The sequence below is a fragment of the Pinus tabuliformis genome, chromosome J, assembly GCF_031772625.1.
Source record: "Pinus tabuliformis cultivar Carrire ecotype Pingquan chromosome J, CPIR1, whole genome shotgun sequence".
NCBI lineage: Eukaryota > Viridiplantae > Streptophyta > Pinopsida > Pinales > Pinaceae > Pinus > Pinus tabuliformis.
Window position 1 is genome coordinate 368,945,481 of NC_142295.1, and position 21,396 is coordinate 368,966,876.

General features: G+C 36.9%; 1 pseudogene; it reads left to right on the top strand.

Moving 5' to 3' along the window:
• Positions 1-19,589: 19,589 nt before the first annotated feature.
• On the top strand, positions 19,590-20,978 carry LOC149227274 (putative E3 ubiquitin ligase SUD1 pseudogene; annotated as a pseudogene).
• The last annotated feature ends 418 nt before the right edge of the window (positions 20,979-21,396 follow it).

Below are 21,396 nucleotides of genomic sequence, written 5' to 3' on the forward strand. Positions count from 1 at the left end.
TACACTCATCATTTATATCATCGACACATACATGATTAAAATAAAAGCATACCATAAAACATCCAATAGTGGAAGGAATATAGAACTGCTGTTAAAGCACATGCATATAATCAATAATAGCAAGGATAATCAAATAACAATTCACATGAAAGGAATGAATTCAGACATAGATAGAAATACCATATGAGCTGCTTTGACACTCCCAATATCAATCGCTACTTGTAATTCTTCCTTCAACGCAGAAACATTTTCCATACAAAGACAATAGTGCACAATTGCATAAAAAGCTTCTTTATCAAATTAAGAACAACTGGTCCAGTTTCATAAAAGAATATGACTGAAGCACAATAGTGCAACTTCAGCCTTTAAGTCAGGTACAAAACTTTTCGACCCTTTCCAAAACAATGAAAGGGTCTATAAATACTAAATTAATCTAAATATCTAATAAACTGAAATCCTACTTAATTGGTATCAATAAATCTTGATCCTATTTTCCTCAGCGATCTGGCAATCGGCGACATGATTCATCAAGTAGGCTGCTTGCCTTTAAATCTGAGCTGACTTATCGCAAGCATTGGCTCTACTTCAGGTGGTTTGTTGAGGCGTGAGCTGAGCTGGGCGGCATAGGTGGCATCCTGAATATCGGGGATAATATACCCGATTGCATCTGTTAGGCACTTGAGGGCGGCTCTCTGTGTGTGCGGCTTTACCAGGAAGAACCAATACGTGTCCCAGGTTAAACTGTTAATCCCAGCGATTAATCTCCCCTTTTCTTCTAGATCTGGGTAACATGATTGCTCCAATGTTTTCATTGTTGTCAACTTTCCTGGTGTGCATTGGGAAATCATGTTTGATAAGTAGAGAGTGTTATTAACCAGTTCAACTAGATTGCTTGAAGTTGACTTGCATCTTGACACTGCCCTCTCTGCTTTCATTAACTGCGTCTGCCATTCTGTGAAGAGTATATCTTTATGCGCTTCTAAGATCCTGGGTAAATTGGCTGCTTGTCCTTGGTCAGAATCTTGCCAGTCGAGAAATGCAGCTATTGTTTCTTCAGCTTGATCTAATTCAGTCCTGGCCTTGTCTACTTTGATTACTTATAGATGCCGTTAATTCACATAGTGGCTCTGCCTGGGTGATTTGTTGACACAGAAGCTTAATTTGAGATATTAATGCAGTATTTATTTGTAATGCTTCTGCTCTAAATTCAGCCACTTGTGGAACGCCCTTTGTTTTCTCGAGCTGTGATGATAATTGAGCAATTTGCTCATCTTTTGTTTTCACCATTTGCTCGTTTGCTGCCTTCAATTGTGCCAATGCCTCTGATAATTCATTCTGTTTCTGGATTGCGCTTTGGTCAATCCTTTGTTTTTCTGCCTGCAATTGTTGTGTTAGTTGACTGTTTACTTGCTGCTGCGTCAACAATTGCTGCTCTGCCTGCTCCGCTTTCTGCTGCGCTTCAGTTAACTGTGCCTCTAGTGAGAAAATCTCCTGATCCTTTGTTTTCAGTAAAAGGCTTACCTCTGATGCCTTGTCTATTGTCGCTGCCGAATAAGCTCCTGCATACTGTGACAGTTTTGTCAGGTCATCGGAGGGGTCAAATTCCTCCTTCCAAACTATATTGCCCGTGACAGTTTGCTCTGGGAAAAGGGAAGGTTGATCAGTCCTTCTTCTTTTCCTTTGTCGTTTAACCACCGCTTTATGCCTTGGGCTGTAGAAGACATCCAGGGGAGGAATATCTTCTACCTGCAAAATGATTTGGTCGGAGGGGTCCTTTGGTATTACCTCTACCTCTTTAGAAATGGGTGGGCCGCTGGTTCCGCTTAGAACCTGTGGTGAAGTGATATCCTGTGTGTCCGTTACCTTAGAAGTGTCGGTGTCCTTTGAACATTCCAAACCACTGATAATGGAATCAAATTGCTTCCATTCCTGGAGCAATTTAGGGTCAATATGAGTATCTATATTGACATCAATGGTGGTTTGTTTTTCCTTTTCAGCTTGGGTCTCCTCCCGCACTCTTTCCTGTTCTTTCTTCTGCCTTTCCTCCTGCTCTCTCTTCTGCTTTTCCTCTTTCTCCCTTCTCTGCTTTTCCTCTTTCTCCCTTCTCTGCTTTTCCTCCTGTTCTTTCTTCCAATTTTCCTCCTGTAGCTTCTCTTGTTCTTTCGTTACAACTGGAGGTTCCTTTGACTGTTGCCGACTAGGCTCGCTTGACGATGTTGCTGAGGTTGTTGCTAGTAAATCTAGAGGTAGAGTTTGCAACCTCTGTTCTCTAAGTTTATTGAATTCAGTCAACCCTTCATCATTATATTTCATTCTAGATAATGTTTTAACTTGCCTTATTGACTCAGCGGAGGAGAACAGGTCATCAAACATATCTTCCTTATGATCAAATTTCGACAATTTGGCCTGCTCTAGGGCATTATAAGCAACTTTATTTGGATCAAATGGCCTATTTGGGAGAGTCGCCAGAGTTAATGATTTGATCTTTGTGGCTTCCTTTTCTGCATGTTTGAGATCATGCAGAGTATAGACACCACACCTCAAGGGAAAAGAGGGCCAGCCCTTCTTCTTTTCCTTCTTGAGAGTCTATGTAACACTCTCAGCCATAATCTGGTAAGCAATTTCCCTTGCCAGCAGTTTATCAGGCATGTATAAAGGGAGGACATGGGGTTCGACTTGACTACCAAAAATCCTTATATAAGTGAAGTTCTCCTCCCCGAACCATCTTCCTATTGAGGTTAAGTCAATATCGGCTTGATAAGAAATCTTGGGAGCAGGTTTATCAAAAATAGAGTAATGAACAGGTAACATAAAGCCATTGCAGACTTGGTACAAATGGTGCTTGTAAAAGGATTTCCATAATTTCTGATGGTATATGTGAATAGGCATGGGGTCTTGCGGCTTCCACCTCCAGCCGAGCACGGGAAACTCAGAATTAAAACACAAGGTATCTAAAATGTAGGCACTGTAATAGAATGGGGGAATTATCCTTTCAGAAATGCGGGTTTTACTCCTAAATTCAAGAAGAGCTGAGGCTAGTTTATCTGATAGAATAGTAGCCCAATCCATAATTACACTGTTGCATGCTGCTTCCATTAGGGGAACCATTTCTATGGTAAAATTAGCAGAGTCGTGCAATCCCCACAATCTACACATCATTATTCCAGCATAGCAATAAGGAGAAGCCAGGGAATCAACTGAGTACTTACCAGAAGACTCATGTTTGTGTTTTGCCGGATTTTGTCTCCAATCCCAGATGGGTTCGGATTCAACTTCATTTTCGTTTGCGAATTTCTCCAGGAACGCCTTATTATATATCTTCTCTGGCTCAGGCAAATGATACATTTGCCTTAAATCATCAGCTCTGAATGACCCGAAAATTCTCCCGTCTCTGGTGCTGAAGGTTCTATCCAGGACTGGGATTTCCTCAATTGCCCACCGCACTACATCAGTGTATGGGAGAATTGTTCCCTAGCTGCTATCCGATGAAGGAAAGAGTTAGCCAAGTCCTTAAGAGTACCCTCGTATTTCCGCGTTAAATCCACAGTGGCTTGTACTGTTGTTACTTCTGGTTCTTCGGCTTCAATCAGGTTGTAGGTGCCTTGCCATGTTGTTCTGACGAGACCAGAACAGGTAGTATCCGATATCAATCCCTTCTTTTTGTTTGAGGGGTCAGCGACGGCTTGTCCTGCAGCTGGCGCCGCGGAAGCGCCTGTAGTCTTCTTGGATTTCTTTCCCATTTTGCCTGAGCTTTCTCCTTTGGATGAATTCTGCACAGAGGTGAAAATACACGTAACACAGAGAGATGACAATGAAAATCCAATATGGGAAAGATATATCGATCAAAGCGTGCTAAGAGATTAACTCTAAAAATGGCCGCGGATACAATCCATGGGAAGATCTTACAATTACATTAAATGGCCGTTTAAAACCTGCCAATCCTTAAATGCCCATTATATCATTATTCGGCCGAATGACCCGTTTAAGCGTGCTATGGATGTTTTGGCGGTTGGGCGCAGGTGCATCATTACTTAGCAGATTAAGCTTTAAATATGATTCGATCATAATATCCCTCCATTTGACGGCTTTTTTGAAAACTGCGCTTTATCGCAATCAGCCATCAGGGAGAGCTTTAACCTCTTGTATTGACAACATTTAAAACCCCCGATCGCCGATAGCCGATATCGCATTGTGTCGGGAGAATAGGGATTATATATGCCATGGACAACATATCGCCAATTTGCCGATTGCGATATCGCATCGGGGTGCATCACCTGGGCGCCTTAACAATGTGCATAGAATATTGCCGATTGCCCATTGCGATATCGCATCGCATCGGGGTGAAAGGCTTAGTGCGCTTTAAGACTGCGTATAGTGTATCGCCGATAGCCGATAGCGATATCGCATCGACAGAAACCAATATGTCACTTATTTGTGTTCTCCATGTCATTGCGATATGCGATCTTGCGATCACTTTATCGCAATGATAAAAGATTGTTTTATTCGATCAAAATGGGCTTTTCAAAAGGTTTTATATAATGTTTTCTTTTGGTTATCGGACCTTTTTGAACAATACAATATTGATACCAATTAACTTCTAAAGGGACCCATTTCATATGATAATTTTGTAAAATAAAAAATGGTATGAAATGGGGGGTTGTTGTAGAGCACAACACCTTCAAAACTTGGAAAGGTTGAGTGGTTAGTCATGCCATTTGGCCTATACAATGCACCAACTTTATGCGGTTAATGAATGATATATCATTCCCTTTTTATATATTTATTCGTTATTATTTATTTTATGACATACTGGTATACAACGCTACCTTATCAGGGCACATCTCATATTTGACATAGGTACTGGAGACATTAAAGAAGCACCAACTACTAGAAAATCTCAAGAAGTGTGATTTTTCACAACATTGTTTGGTGTACCTAGGGTATATGATAGGTGGAGGAGAGCTTAAAATAGATCTTTCCAAGATGGAGGCCATCATGAAATGTCTAGTGCCCATAAATGTTTCTAAGGTTAGGAGTTTTGCTGGGGCAATATAGTACCTAAGGAAATTCATAACATAATTTTTAGTGGTAGCAACACCACTCCACACCGTAACAATAAGTGGAAAGAATTTCCAGTGGGGAAAGGGTTAGCAAAGGGCCTTTGAGGAGCTAAACAAGAATATCAATCAAGCACTAGTTTTGGCATTATCAAACTTGCAAAACCATTTTGAAGTGGAGACATATACGAGTAGGTATGTTATGGGAGCAGTATTGATGTAGGGAGGAAGGCCTATATGCTACCATTCTAAATTAGTTTGTGGGGAAGTTCTTAACTATCTTATGTATGATAAGAAGTTATATTCCCTAGTGCAAGTTATGAAGAAGTATAAACATTATCTGGTGGGAAAGGAGACAGTAATCCACACATGTTACTCACCATTATAGTACTTGCATGCCCAAAGTAAGCTACAACAGACCCAACATTACAAGTGGATGGGGTTTCTACAACAATTTCATTTAGTGATGAAGTAAAATAATGGCATCACAAACAAGTTAGCCACCATGCTTTCAAGGCCACCCACTTCAAATATCATAACTTTGGGAAATATAATCTATATGGAGCCATTCACCCATGATGCATACAAAGAGGAATATTCATAGGATGAGGAATTCAAGGAGGTGTTTTAATAGTTGTAGATACATATTCATGTGCAAGATGGCAACACCATAGTTGAGTGCCATCTACAAGATATGTTACTCTTTAGGTTGGATGATTTATGTGTTCCTAAAGGTGAGCAATTACATTTGATTAAGGAGGTGCACACCTCCAAGGTTGCAGGGCACTTTGGTGTAGGGAAGACAATAGCCAACTTTCATAGGTATGTGTATTGGTCTAATATGTAAGAACATGTAGCTAGGTTCATAAGAGGATGTACGCTTTATTGTACCAGCAAGCCTAGTAACATAAAACAGGGTCTATATAATCTCTTACCTATACCTTCTCATCCTTGGGAAATCATTTCCATGGACTTTGTGGGAGCTTTACCAACAATCAAGAAGGCACATGAGTACCTATCCATGGTAGTTGAAAGGTTCAGCTAGATGTGTGTTCTAATGCGCTATAAAAGTACCATCGGTGGAAAGAAGCAACAAATGTTTTCTTTGGACAGGTCTAGGTGCACTTTGGGATACCTAGGAGCATCATTTCAGACATGGACATGCTATTTATTAGTGCGTTTTGGATTACATTTTGGGAGAATACAGACACAAAGTTGAAGAGGTCTACAACATTCCATCCACAGAAGGAAGGGCGGAGAGAAGTGATTAACTAGACTTTGGTGTAGCTTTTGAGGGGTTACAATTAGAAGCATTCAAAGTCTTGGGATGAGAATATTGTATATATACAACACTCTTATAAAAGAGAATCCCACACTTCTACTAGTGATTCCCCATTTAAAATTTGTTTTGGATATTTTCCACCTTCACTTTTGGATATTGCATATGCGAATCAAGGACAAGTGAGGGAGGATATTACAAAGGATGCCTTAAGGGTAGAAATATTTGTAGAAAAGATCACGAAATTTGATATATAGGTAGAAGTTACAAGAAAATTATAAGTGCAGGCATGATCAACACGAAATAGAAAAGTAATCCAAGGTGGGAGACAGAGTATGATTACAATTGAACAAGGAGAGGGTACAAGGTCCTGGTAAGAAAATTAAGGATTTGCGGTATGGTCCCTTCGAGATATTGGAAAAGGTGGGAGATAATTTATATATACTCAGACTACCCCCATACATGTGCATTTACTCAGTTGTGAGTGTAGAGAATCTAAAACTCTATGAGCCTTCCATGCTAGACTAGGACAAGGAACAAATATTACCTTTTGTGGAGGATTTCGCACTAGATGCTCAAGAACAGTTGACATAAGATACAATTTTGTAGAATAGGTCCAAAACTACAAGACATGGGTAGCATGCCATTTGGTATATTGGGTTGAAGAGGCAACTTCCAAACAAGGCTAAATTGTACACCCAAGAGAAAGTGGAGGAAAAGCTTCCTCACCTCATTTACTAGAAGCTTTTGGGGACCAAAGGCCTCAGAAAATGGGGAGGTGTGACCCATATTGTATCATTATATTATTTTTCATCCATATCGAGGCTTTAGAGTGGAAAAGGTGGAGGAATCAACTCACATAAGCATTTTTACTAACAGGGCCAAGTTTGGAAAGTTGGGGTCTAAATCCTTCTAGGAGAAAGCATAAAACAATCGTATTTTGGGGGAAAATGTTGGAAATATATTCATTATGGGGGGGGGTGAATCACTAGTGATGGACTATAATAAATTTTCACTAATTTATAAATATTTTTCCAAAATTCAATTATCCATGCACATGCACAACATTAGATCACCAAAATATGCAAGCAACAATAAACTGAAACCACAATAACCTTAATAAATAACCATAAGAAACATCAACACAACCATGCACACATAGGGACACAATTATTTCCGGTTGAAACCCTTTAAGGAGAAAACCACCCTATTACTGCTACATTGCTCAATTCTTTTTATTATTCTGCTGAAAAAATTGTACATGGATTAGCTACACCCATACTTGGAAGACTTGACTTTCTCTACAATATGATGGCACTATCAATTTTGAAAATATATTTCTCTTGCGGATCTATGGACTACCCTCCGTTGAAATCTCCCACGACCAACGATCCTCGCCCAACCACCATTGGACTGTCCAACTCCTATTGGATGGAGAAAACTCTTCCTACTATGAATCGGCCAAATCACTATCTATAATGAAGCCTCCAAACTCCTTCACTTCCTCCATGCGAACAACGTTTCACAATATTTTATATTGGGTTCTCAATTCGCTCAACACGAGCAACCCAACAACTCTAGCATTCTGCTCATCAAATCTGAATCGTACTCTGACTCGGAGGGGGGAATTTCTTCTCTTCTACTCACCAAAATCACTGCTCCCAGACACACCTCAATTTGCAAAATTTATGCCATAACCAACACACAAATTCAACATCTTCTTCTCAACTCTATCTTTGATTTCAACTCACAAATATCTGGTATATATCTGCATAAAATATGTGAGCAAATGCTACATAATCTACTCACTCTCAATTCTCTCACAATAGAATCCTACACACTCTCCAAGAAACCAACCAAATGAACTCAAATACTTCTTCTATTTAACACTTTCTAAGAAGATTAACTCAATAAATGCAACAAGTTATGGAAGACTCAAAAAATTTGTTTACATGCTTTAGATTTGGTTGAGGAAGGCTTCTTGATCAAATCAATCACTAACTCCACTAGTTCATTGATATCTTCAACATTGATAAGCTTCTAGAGGGCCCACAAAATTTTTCTGACCATATGCTGAAAATTTTTGATCAATAACATCGCCACAACACCAAAATTGGTTGAGTAACATGAGGATTATGGAGAAAAACTTTTGAAATCCCTCAGTTTCTCCCTTAGCATTGTCCTTTGAGTAATTGAATTTATAACCGCTCCCTTGGGTCTTCCTCGACACGATTGGAGCTCTCCAACCGCTCCCTTGACCCATTATGCATGTGACTGGGGCTTATGAGACTCAAAATCATGCTTCCTCGGCTCAGAAGTTTCCTCAACTTCTTCTAGAGCTTGACGAGCCTCAGTAGGACCTATGGAAGTCTCTGACACCTCAACAACAGTTCACCAAGTCACTGCAATAATTCCATCATCATCACAAGTCAAACTAGGTTAACTAGAATGCCAACCAACAACCATACTACGAAACTAATCCATATTTAAATTGGAATATTCTTGTTGCCATATTTCAACACCGTGTACAAAATTTCAAATTTCAAGTTGTATTGTTTAGTCTTAATAGCTACTTGGAAATAATTAATCAATTTATTTTAAATTAATTAGTTGGAGAAATTCAAGTTAGAAGTCTTTCTGAAGTCATGCAAGAGTTATCCCTTAAATTAAGGAGATAAGATTGAGTTATATTTGAGTTGTAATTAGTTAACTCAGTTTACTGAGTTAAGTCGAGTTAAATTAGTTCCAAATTGTTTGAGGAACTAATAGTGAGTAAACAGTCAGTTGATGCATGCATGCCTTCAACTAGTGCTACTCCAGTTGACTGAAGATTCCCTCATCAGTAACTCATGCATGTCTATTCTGAGAAAGATCCTCTTACGATTAAAGTCAAGGACAATGTACTATCAGTTGCATGTGTTTTCTCATGGAGAAAAATCATGCATGCAGTCAAGGATTTAATCCTTGAGGATTGCGCAGTTTTGGAAGGTTATCATCCACTTGGTGAGTTGGTTTTCCACTTGGTAAGAAGCTAATCATCCAAAAGGAACAGTGCAAGGAAATAGGAGCTTGGAGGGCAGAGAGGAAGGTTGGGGGGAAGCCAAGATTTCCTGTGAGCATCTGTGAGGATTGTACTGAGAGCTGGCTAGCTGTGAGAGCTAAGGATTTGTATAATTCCTATGTATTTCCACCATGTATGATAATACAATAGTGTGGGGTTTTTAGCTGAGGTTTTCCCCAAAAGTATTTTCATGTGTATTATGCGATTGATTCTTCTTCTTCTGGTTATATTGTTCAGGTCGATTTTTAAGCTTCCACAAATTGATAGTAGAAGTAGGTTATAGTATTCTTATTTGATTTATATTGCATTATTGGGTTGAGCTACCAGCAGATTTTCTACATGGTATCGGAGCTTATACTGAGAAGAGAATTCAAAGTTTGAAGTTTGGGGTTGCAGGTGCAAATCGAATTCATATCATACTTCAAGGTTGGCCAATGGTGTTCTATGGCTTGAGACTTGAGTATGCCTTGGAAGGTAGCTCGAATTACATAGCATGGAAAGATAGAATGGAGGTTGTATTAGAAGACAATGGCTTGAAGGAATTCATTGATCAAAAAATCCCAAAGCCAACTTCAAATAATGCACAAGAGTTGGCTAAGTGGAAGAAGTGTGTGGTGAAGGCGAGATGGATCATCCTTGAGGGAGTTCGAGACCATATTGTCTCGAGTCTCCATGGGAAAGATACTCCATTTTCAATGTGGAATACATTGAAGGACCTCTACCAAAACAGTAGCGACCAGAGGAAATTGGTGCTCAAGGATAAGCTTCGAAGAATCAATATGGATAAGGGCGATACAATTTCCACATATCTGAACAAGCTCACCACCTGCAGAGATGAGCTTGGCAGTGTGGGAATAACTACTGCCGATGATGATATGGTGAGCCTCGCTCTCCTTGGCCTTCCAAAGAGTTGGAATAGCTACCAAGACTTTGTGAATGGAAGGGAGAAACTGTCGGATTGGGAACGATTGTGGTCGGATCTCATGCAGTAGGAGATCAGGAGGAGCACACGAGATGGTTCTTCATCCAAGAATGATGATGAAGAAAATATGGCCTTAGCAAGTAAGGCAAGGAAAGGGAAGGGGAAGGCTTCCCATTTCAAATCAAATTCTTCTCATGGAGGGAAGAAGGGTGACATGTATAAAGTAATATTCTTTAATGTCATGAGATGGGGCATTATGCGACTAATTTCCCATCAAAGAAGTCCAAGAAGGGATCCTCGGAAGGATCGGAAGGTGAGGCATTAGCCTCTTAGTTCAAAATGGACTTTACCCTCATCGCATGCATGGTGTCATCGATGATGGGTTGTGTCTGGTATCTTGATAGTGGAGCCTCATTCCACATGACCAGTGATAAAAAGTTATTCAGTGCCTTGGAGGAGAAAGACCTCAAGATGTGCATAGAGATGGGTGATGACGGAAGGTATAGTGTTTTAGAAGTGGGCACGGTTGCTTTTAAGAGGAAGCATGGAGCTTCTATCACCTTGATAGATGTGATGCATGTGCCTGGACTGAAGAAGAACTTGGTATCGGTCGCGATGTTGGGGGACAATGGCTACGATGTTGTCTTCAGTAAAGGAAAGGCGTTCCTAAGACACATAGCCACGGGTCAGACCAAGAGGATAGGGATTCAGGTGAAGAATCTCTATAAACTAGAGGTAGATGATTGTGCAACATTGAGTATGAAAGTAGAATTGGTGCAAAGCCAAGACATTGGCGAGTTGTGGCACAGGTGGTTGGGCCATTTGCATCATGGGGCTTTGAATATAATGTAGCAGATATCTACAGGACTTCCCAAAGGTAAACTTGAACAAGTTGACACATGAAAAGGTTGTACCTTGGGAAAGTACACCAAGTCTTCCTTTCATGATCGAGACAGTCGAGCAGAGGCTATCTTAGAGTGAGTTCATACTGATTTTTGTGGACCATTCTCGACGACATCCACAGCGAAGCAAAGGTATTATGTGATTTTCATTGATGACTATTCTCGTAAATGCTGGATTTATTTCATGCAGAAGAAGGACCAAACTTTCACAAAGTTTTGTGAGTTCAAAGCTTTGGTCGAGAAAGAGTTAGGGAAGAAGATCAAGGCCTTGAGAAGCAACAATGGTGGAGAATATGTCTCTCAAGAGTTTAAGGACTTCTGTGCAGTGGAAGGAATTAAACGAGAGTTGACGATACCTCATAACCCACATTAGAATGGGGTGGTCGAGAGGAAGAACAGAACTATTGTAGGGGCAGCACGGGCAATGCTGCATGACCAAGGCCTACCACTTCACTTGTGGGCTGAGGCATGCAACACAACGATCTATTTGCAGAATAGAAGCTCGCATCACATACTTGGGATGGAGACACCAGAGGAAGATTTCTCTGGTAGGAGACCAAATGTGGGTCACTTCAGGATCTTTGGGTCATCGGTATATTACCATTGGATAAAGGATGCACGGAAGAAGCTTCAGTCGAGAGCAGAGTTGGGGATATTTGTGGGGTACACTGATACACCTCACAACTATCGGGTGTACTTGCCTACCAGTCGGAGGACAATGGTTCGCAGAGATCTCAAGTTTGATGAGCAGAAGGCCATGCAAGTTTCCCTTGAGAGGGAGCTCCAACTACAGGCTGTGGAGGAACTGTTGGTTCCTAAGGAGGAGGAGCCTCAGACTGATGTGGCGCATCGGCATGCAGATGTTCCAGGAGTGGAGACATCCACTCAGGCAGAGTCTTCCAGAGATGGACGGAAGCGCACAAGAGAAGATGAAAAATTGTTGGAGGATGTGAGAGAGAATGTGGGAGCACCATCTTCTCAGTGCAGATAGAGGAGGTCACTTGAGAGGTATATTGGATACATGGCCCTTGCTGGGGAATGTGTTGAGATCGAGCCATCTTCCTTTGAGGAAGCAGTGCAGCAGCCGATTTGGGTTGATGCTATGGTGGAGGAGTATGACTCCATATTTCGTAACAGTGTTTGGGACGTGGTTCTGAGACCGGAGAACAAGTCAGTTGTGAGTTCCCGTTGGCTTTACAAGGTAAAGCAAGCTGCTGATGGTAGTGTGGAGAAGTATAAGGCAATATTTATTGCTCGTGGCTTTTCACAGGTCGAGAGCATCATGTTGCTGCAGTATATTTTGACAGAGGAGCAAGATGCTGACATTTTGACAAAGGCATTGTCAAAGTGTAAATTCGAGTTCCATAGAGATAGGATTGGGGTGGCAGATAATCCATTTCTTGTTGAGAAGGAGTGTTGAAATATGGCAACAAGAATATTCCAATTTAATTTGTCCTTGAATTAAATTGTGAATTAAAATCGAATTTAGTCTTAACAACTACTTGGAAATAATTAATTAATTTATTTTAAATTAATTAGTTGGATAAATTCAAGTTAGAAGTCTTTCCGAAGTCATGTGAGGGTTATCCCTTAAATTAAGGAGATAAGATTGAGTTATATTTGAGTTGTAATTAGTTAACTCAGTTTACTGAGTTAAGTCGAGTCAAATTAGTTCCAAACTGTTTGAGGAACTAATAGTGAGTAAACAGTCAGTTGATGCATGCATGCACTCAACTAGTGCTACTCCAGTTAAGTGAAGATTCCCTCATCATAAACTCATGCATGTCTATTCTGAGAAAGATCCAGTTGATACTAGTGTCAAGGATAGTGTACTATCAGTTGCATGTGTTTTCTCATGGGGAAAACTCAAGCATGTAGTCAAGGATTTGATCCTTAAGGATTGCGCAGTTTTGGAAGGTTATCATCCACTTGGTGAGTTGGTTTTCCACTTGGTAAGAGGCTAATCATCCACAAAGAATAGTGCAAGGAAATAGGAGCTTGGAGGGTAGAGAGGAAGGTTGGAGAGAAGCCAAGATTGCGTGTGAGCATCTGTGAGGATTGTACTGAGAGCTGGCTAGCTGTGAGAGCTAAGGCTTTGTATAATTCCTATGTATTTCCACCATGTATGATAATACAATAGTGTGGGGTTTTTAGCTGAGGCTTTCCCCAAAAGCATTTTCATGTGTATTGTGTGATTGATTCTTCTTCTTCTGGATATATTGTTCAGGTCGATCTTTAAGCTTCCGCAAATTGATAGTAGAATTAGGTTATAGTATTCTACTTTGATTTATATTGCATTATTGGGTTAACCTACACATATTTTCTACACATGGATTCCAAAGAAAGCCATCTTCTTGGTTACACAGATAGCGATTTTACAAGAAGTATTAATGACAAAAATAGTACCTTATGATATGCATTTCAACTAGGTATGGGAATGATTTCATGGGCATCCAAGAAAAACCCATTGTTTCCATTTCATTAGCAGAAGCAGAGTATGTAGCAGCAACACGAACAACAATATCAGAGTATGTAGTTGTAACAGGAACAAGATGCCAAGCAATTTGGTTAAGAAAATTGATAGGTGATATTAAGGCAGAACAAAAAAAGAGCTAAATCTTATTGTCTGTGATAATACTTTAGTTGTTGCACCTTCCATAAATCATGTGTTTCACCGGAAAAGTAAACACATTGACCCCTGTACTCAGTTCATCCAAGAGCTAGTCAACAATGGTGAAGTCAATCTTCAGTTTTGTAATTCCAAAAAATAGTTGACAAACATCATTACAAAGCCATTGGCAAAAGAAAGTTTTGAATTTCAAAAATAACATTTACAAATTATATGTGCTGAAAATCATACTGAAGATGAAGTCAAAAATAAGGGGAAGTGTTGAACGTATCTATTGACTACATCTTCCAACTATTAAATAGTTTACTTAGCCAATAACTTTGGTAGTCTAGTACATTCAACTCACAATTAGTAGTTTGCAATAATACGTTAGACCACATCGAACAAGGTGCCAAATTGAATCAAACAAATAATTTTATATATTCTCTATATAACTAATTTATATATTCTCTATATAACTAATTTTTAGTGTGGTGTGGATAAGTAGCATCTTAATGTGGAAAGAGCTATGTAACGCACTGACAAAATAGAAAAACATTATTAAGAAGCATAGAAAGTTAATTTATTACGACACATAACATTATTTTCATCAAGTAGTAAAGGAGAGGAATAAGGACGTTATATTTGTTCATTAGTAAAAGCATATACATAAAGAGAAGAATAAGGGATAACCTATTGAATGAAAATAAAATTTCCTTGAAGAGAATTTAAAGAAAGTTCAGCAAAAAGAAAGACACGTCTCAACTTTATTGTTAAGGAAATGGACATGAAGTGGTAAACAAAAGCATGTCTTAGTGATAAATTTTAGTTGGTGTTGATAAGGCATTCAACAGATTTTTGTTTGTTTTAATGACAATTATAATTTTAAAAAATAGACTGAATGTTAAATAATAATAATGAATTTTGTAACAAACTATGAGGGAATTTTAAAGTCTCTCCAAGACTATTGAAATTTGAAATTTTAGACTTGTATTTTTGTTTTTGACATAAGTACATATCATTGAATATAACAAATTGTAAAGTTGAAAAAACTTAAACAATATTAATATTAAAAAGAGAATTTCATTTTAAAGATTATTTAAAGTTTCAAAAAGTTATAAAATTCCAAAAATTAACATTAATGTTTTGAAAATTTGTTTTAATATACATAAAAATATATATATTTCACAAATTAGCTTTTACTTCTATTATGTATATTGTAATTTATCTCAAAAGTAGTCAAAATTGACTCTTCAAGTCCTATAATTGTTTTTATGGATTCATGGATAATGAGTGTTGAAGATGTGCAAAATGATTTCAATGTATATTGGACATGCTTTTTAACTAGTGACCAAAGAATTCAAGAGGAAAATTCATCATATAACATAAAATCAATGTATTTGAGAAGTTCATTTCATATTTAGTTTCACTTTCAGTATAATTGAATTCATAGCTTTGATAGTAAAAAATACAAGTACAAATCCCATTAGTATTTCTTTCAAAGACCTTTCATAATAAGCATTATAGAAAATAATTTAGTATATATCATCTATCTACAAAGAAGTTTTGGAGACAATACCAATGGCATGAGAAATGCCTTGTGCCCAACCGAAAGTCAATCAATGGGAATAAAAAAATAGAATATTATATGGAATGATTAACTAAATAAGTTGTAAAGGTGTCCTAGTCATTTTCATTTTGGTTTAGTAGAGTGTCCATGACTTGTAGGAGTAACTTGTGGTCTAAGAAACCGTGACCTAAAGGCATTTGAGCCATCAAAATCACATGGGGATCACATTTAACGTGAGCTGCACCAACCTTTAAAATGGATGGATATTATCACAAGTTTCAAACCTTGATCACCTTATAGAACAAAACTTTCAAAATCCGATCATGTTAATGTAATTTGACTCAAAGGTTCCGTAATTAAAAACCACATATTAAAAACTTTACATTAATTAATTACACTTACTTGATGACTAAACATTTATTAGCAAATAGAAAAACTTATTAGACATAATAATTTATAACATACACATATTGTGAAGTAATATTTTTGGTGCACCTTCAAATTTGTGGTTTCTCGAACCCGTATTTTTTATTTCTTCATAAATCTTGAATTTGATTCTATATCTAAAATTCCTTATATACTTCCATACAATTTGATTTTTCCTTATAAATATAACTTTACAATGTAATGAATAATAGTTCATTAAGAAAATATCCGAAATAAGAAGCATAATAATTTGGCAACCATATAAGATAATTATAATGATGTAATAAAATAATGATCAACTGAGATATGTGATATATTGATGATTGATATTCTGTTTTTTTGGTGGTATAGTTTATATATTAATTAGTCATAATAGTGGGCAACCATCTCCATTTGAGATAAGATAATAATGATATAATAGAATAATAGTTAATTGAGATATGAGATGAATTGAAGATTGATATGATGTTCTTCGCGGGTATACTTATACACTTTGTTTAGTCACCATGGGGATTGTCGTTTCCATTAGTTAGGTTATGCATTTTATATTATTAATATTTATTTATATATTCTATGTTCATTATATTGTATATACTTAAAAAAAAATACTTTTTCATTAAAACATTTTATGAAAAAGGCTATGTATTCATTCTAACTTGCAATGTGTTTTCATAACGTTTCATTTTTGGGGTTGAATATGAGACAATGTGAACATAGAAGTATCGAGTAGAATCATTAAATTGTGTAACAATGTTCCACCTTAATTTAATCTTGAATTTGTGCATTTTTATATGGTTTCCAAAATGAATTTTAATTTTGAGCCCTAATTGTATTATGATTAATATTCTTTAAAATATTGGTTTTTTTTTTTCATAGTTGTGCTAATACATTGATTAATTAAAATATTTATTATTTTGATTAGGATGCCGATAAAGTTGTAGTATGATCTTCTCATATCATAAATTTTAGGGTTTCCCTAGTTTACCCTTGGTATTATATCTTCTTCATCGACTTAAGTCATTTTGTTGATCATTGTACTAGTAAATATGATCGGGATCTTGGGGGCTAAGATACACGAGGCATGAATGCCAAGAGAGGAGGAGAAAAAAAACACACACTTTTTCCATAAAATTGATTATAGGAGCATTAATAAAAATTAAATAACTAAATACATCACAAAAATATGAAGAGAGAGAGAATTGGGGAAGAAGAAGAATTCCATTGAGAAGAACTATTACATGCATTGAGGCCAATTTTGAGATTTCTCCTTACCAAACTTCACTCTCTTTCTATTTCCTTCTTATAAGGTGTCCTTTTGACGAAGTTAACATTAACTAGGGTTTACTCCACAAATTACATATCTATCAAGTTCCATTTCACATAAAAATATGACTTTATGACTTATACATCTAAACTTAGAAAATAAACCCCCTAAGATTTGTATCAACCCCTCCCCAACCCCCAACCCCTAGAAAACGATGGTCCCCATCTTTCAAAATGCTAAAAATGCAGGATCACATTATGTTTAAAGTACCATCATGATTACAATATGCCATGGGCTAATCAAGATTTGTGTGGTAAACCAATATCCGTGGGTTTGCAAGTGACTCATAACCATCATGATTACAATGTTCCAAATGCCAATTATGAAAAATTGTTTTTGTGGTTTATGCATAATGGTGGGTTTGTAGATGACCCAAAATTGTGGCTATTAATGATTTTTTCTAGAATGGACCTCTTGCTGCAACTTTGATAATAAATTTTGTTATAGGTGACAAAATCAAATTCTGCTGAAGGGCCATTTAAATATTGAAAATACCTTTCCATTGATATAACAAATTTTATTTGTGATGATCTATGGAGTGATAAATTCATTCTTTAACCTCAAGGTACGCATAGTCACATTGATTTATAGACATGTGAATTCAATCTATGATACCTCTCAAACTAGGAACCCAAATCACATTCTGTAAAAATCCCAATTGAAATAATGAAAAAATCTTTATAATGATCTATTATGAACCCTCTAAACTATTCGATAGAGGTCATGTCACCTGCATGAAGTTCACTGAAGATTATTTACCTATGTTCCATCCATTATTGTGTTAATGAATGTGAGAATACCAAGAGTAGAGGGCTACAAAGGATGACAAGGGTTTGTAGAGCAACGTGGGTTACTATAGAGGCCATGGGACCTCCATGTTGTAGACCAATGGATGGAGTGAATCCAAGAAATAATTCTCTTCCAATGGTGAATGAAGATCCAAGGGTATAAAACCCTATAATTCTTATGGACGAATATGGTGATACTTACAGTGTATGGCTAAGCATTTGGACTCCAAAAGCACCAAAAGGAGCTTGGAGATTGTTGTAAAAAATTGAAATTGAAATATGCTTCAAACCCTCGTTCACATGGAGTTGTATCCTACTTTGATACCATTGATCTGGATCTTGAGGGATAAGATCCAAGAGGCTTGAATACCGAGAGAGTAGGAAAGAAAACATATAGATCTACCATAAAAATAATCACAAGAGCATTGATAAAAGTGAAAATGTTGAATACATCACCAAAATATTAAGAGAGAGAGAGAGAGAGCAAGAATCAAGGAAGAAGAAGAATTCCATTAAGAAGAACCATTACATGCAATGAGGCCAATTTTGGGACCTATCATTCTCGACCTTCACTCTGCTCCTATTGTCTTCTTATAGGGTGTGTTTTTGATGGAGTAAATTTTAATGAGGGTCTACTTCGTCAACTAACTATCTACCAAGTTGTATTGTACATAAAAATATGACTTTATGAATTATACATTTAAACTTGAATTATAACCCCCTAAGATTCAGATCAAAAGATACTTGGATTTACTAGGGTTTCTAAATCCATTGTTTGTAGTTTAACATATAAAAGCATTCCTATTTCTACTGGATTTGAATTTTTTGTTGTTGACTATATCTATATTGGTTACTTTCTCAAGAGTTTGGATTTTTATATCTAATGACTCTTCTACTTCGATTGGGCCAATGATTATAAGTGATTCTATATTAATTTATTGTAGAAACTTCTTATCATTTTTTAGATTATGTATTTATTTATTTTATTTTTTCTATGAAACACATATCACGAGGAAAACTACTTTGAATTTTTCCTTATTCTAAATATGGTACCCAAGCTAAGCAAGGTCTTACAGAAGCTCAAAGCTTTGTAAACATTGAGCTTAAGGCCATTTGTAGCATCCCCAACACTTAACCCTCCCTCCCTGGTACTGTAATTATAACCAATTATGTTATTAAACCTTATATGGGTATGTGAACGTAAATGGGAAAAAGACACATAATAATTGTAATTATAATATAATACTAGCTAAAGAAGAGGTGAAGCCTTAATACGGGCCATGAGAAGCCATGAGTGATCATAATGGAAATTGGTATCCAGCCATGGATTTTACCCATGGTATTGAATGATGTAACTCAATGAGACATTGAAAATACTATAAATAAGGGCCTCACCTTTCAAAAGGACATGGAAGACTCCACAATGTAGATGTAAAATTATTTCACATTCCATTAATAAAGAGTTGGGTATTATCTTTCTCTTTCTATTTAATTGTTTTGTCTTATGGTGATATTTAGTCTCCTTCCTCTCTGGATTAGTGGTATCAGAGTGAGTTATAACTCCATGGAAACCAAGATTTAAAGTTGGTTTTGATCCAAGCTAGGCAATTTGGTCATAAATTCCTACACGGTATGGGTTATCAATAAACATTATGTATATGTTACAAATAAGCATATTTGTTAGCCTTCTTCGAGAGGTACTAGTGTATTGTACTTTCTCAAAGATCCTACTAATCCAAATTCTAATCCATTTTAAGATCTCAAAACATGCATGAAGGGTCTTGCTTCCTATTGTGGTTTATGGAAGCTTGATTGTTTCATTGATATTCCTACCATTCAAACTCACAATATTTTTGACACGTTCCCTATACCCTTTGGATACATAGATGTTAGATCCATTTACAGAGATCCTAGCGAACATGCTTTTGTTTCATATTTGTATTCCATTTTCTATTGATCGCTTTAGGCCACGAGCAACTTTTAAGATTGTTCTTTTCCACTAGTTTTTGTTACTGGTTAGATGCTTAGATTGTTTGACTTCCTCTTACAAAACCCCAATATGAGGATGGTTACAAGATGGTTTTAATTATGGTGTCCAAAAACATAATCACCATAGATTATAACTTCTTGTTGTTGGGATTATCGGGAGGATGGTGCATGAAAACGAGGGTGTTTCTTTTGAAGTGAATGATGGATATGAACAAGATGATTATAAGAATATAAATTTACTATCCACATTATATTGTTGTTATTTTGGGCATGGTTAACCATGCTCTGCTTCAACTCCACAATATTCGTAGGGAAAGTAATGCTTGCTTCAATTCCATAACTTCCAATTACCCATGGCATTAAGTGAAATGATCTTTATGCCTTCAATAGTATTAATGTTATGTCGTCTGGGTTGTAGCAACTCGAGTTGGATATTTAATATACTATTTAAGAGTTCATAGCTTCATAGTTATTTTCATGCGTTCTTAAAATGGTATATAATGGTCATGAAAAGTTGTATTCATCTAATTTTATGGACCATCGTGATATATGTTTAGATCAATTTTTTGTTCAATATGATGGTGGTAGTCCCATTATAGGTTCCTATGGATGAAATTCCTGTGTTTCTTCTCTACCAAATTGGTATTGTTGGGTTAAATGGAAATGCATATAGATGACAACTGGTGAATAAAGTTCTAGAAGTTAAAACAAATAGGTTTTCTCGCTTACTTGGATTATGGGCACTTCACAAAATTCTATCACCAATAATTGTAAAGTTTTTTATAGCACTTTATATGCCATATACCTTTGCTTATGGTTTGTTTCCTTTGTTTGGGTACTCTCTTATTGTAAATTTTTTAGTTTATCAATTTTCCTGGTCTGGATTACTCGTGCTAGGGTTGTTATGGTGTTGGAGGTTTTTCTATAGCACCATATTTGATGTTATTTACACCAAAGAAACATATGTAGGTGTTGATCTTGTTGGAAAGGTTCAGAGGAACATTCCTGAAGATGATCCACGCAACCTAGTTGTCACTAGTTGTCATTGTTGATAATGTTGGTGACAATGTTAGAGATATCACTGGTATGGGATGAGATCTATTTGGGTACTATGTTGAATCTTCTTGTGCAACTCTAGTTGTTGCATCCATATCAACATTTGTAAACTATCATGGTCTTACTACCATGTGCTACCCCTTTCTCATTAGTTTGAGGGGTATCATTACTTACTTAGTCACAACTAGGTTTGCAACTGACATATTTGAGATCAAGGTTGTGAAGGAAATTGAGTTTTCATTGAAACAATCCCTTATTATCTCCACAGTAGTGATGACCATTGGCATTGTGGGAGAGGAAACTAATGTTATATTCGGGTTGGATTTGGGATACAAATTTGTTAGTATTTCCATATTTGATATTGCAGTAATAATTTCTATCAATTTTAGTTTAGCTTCCATGTATGGTATTGTA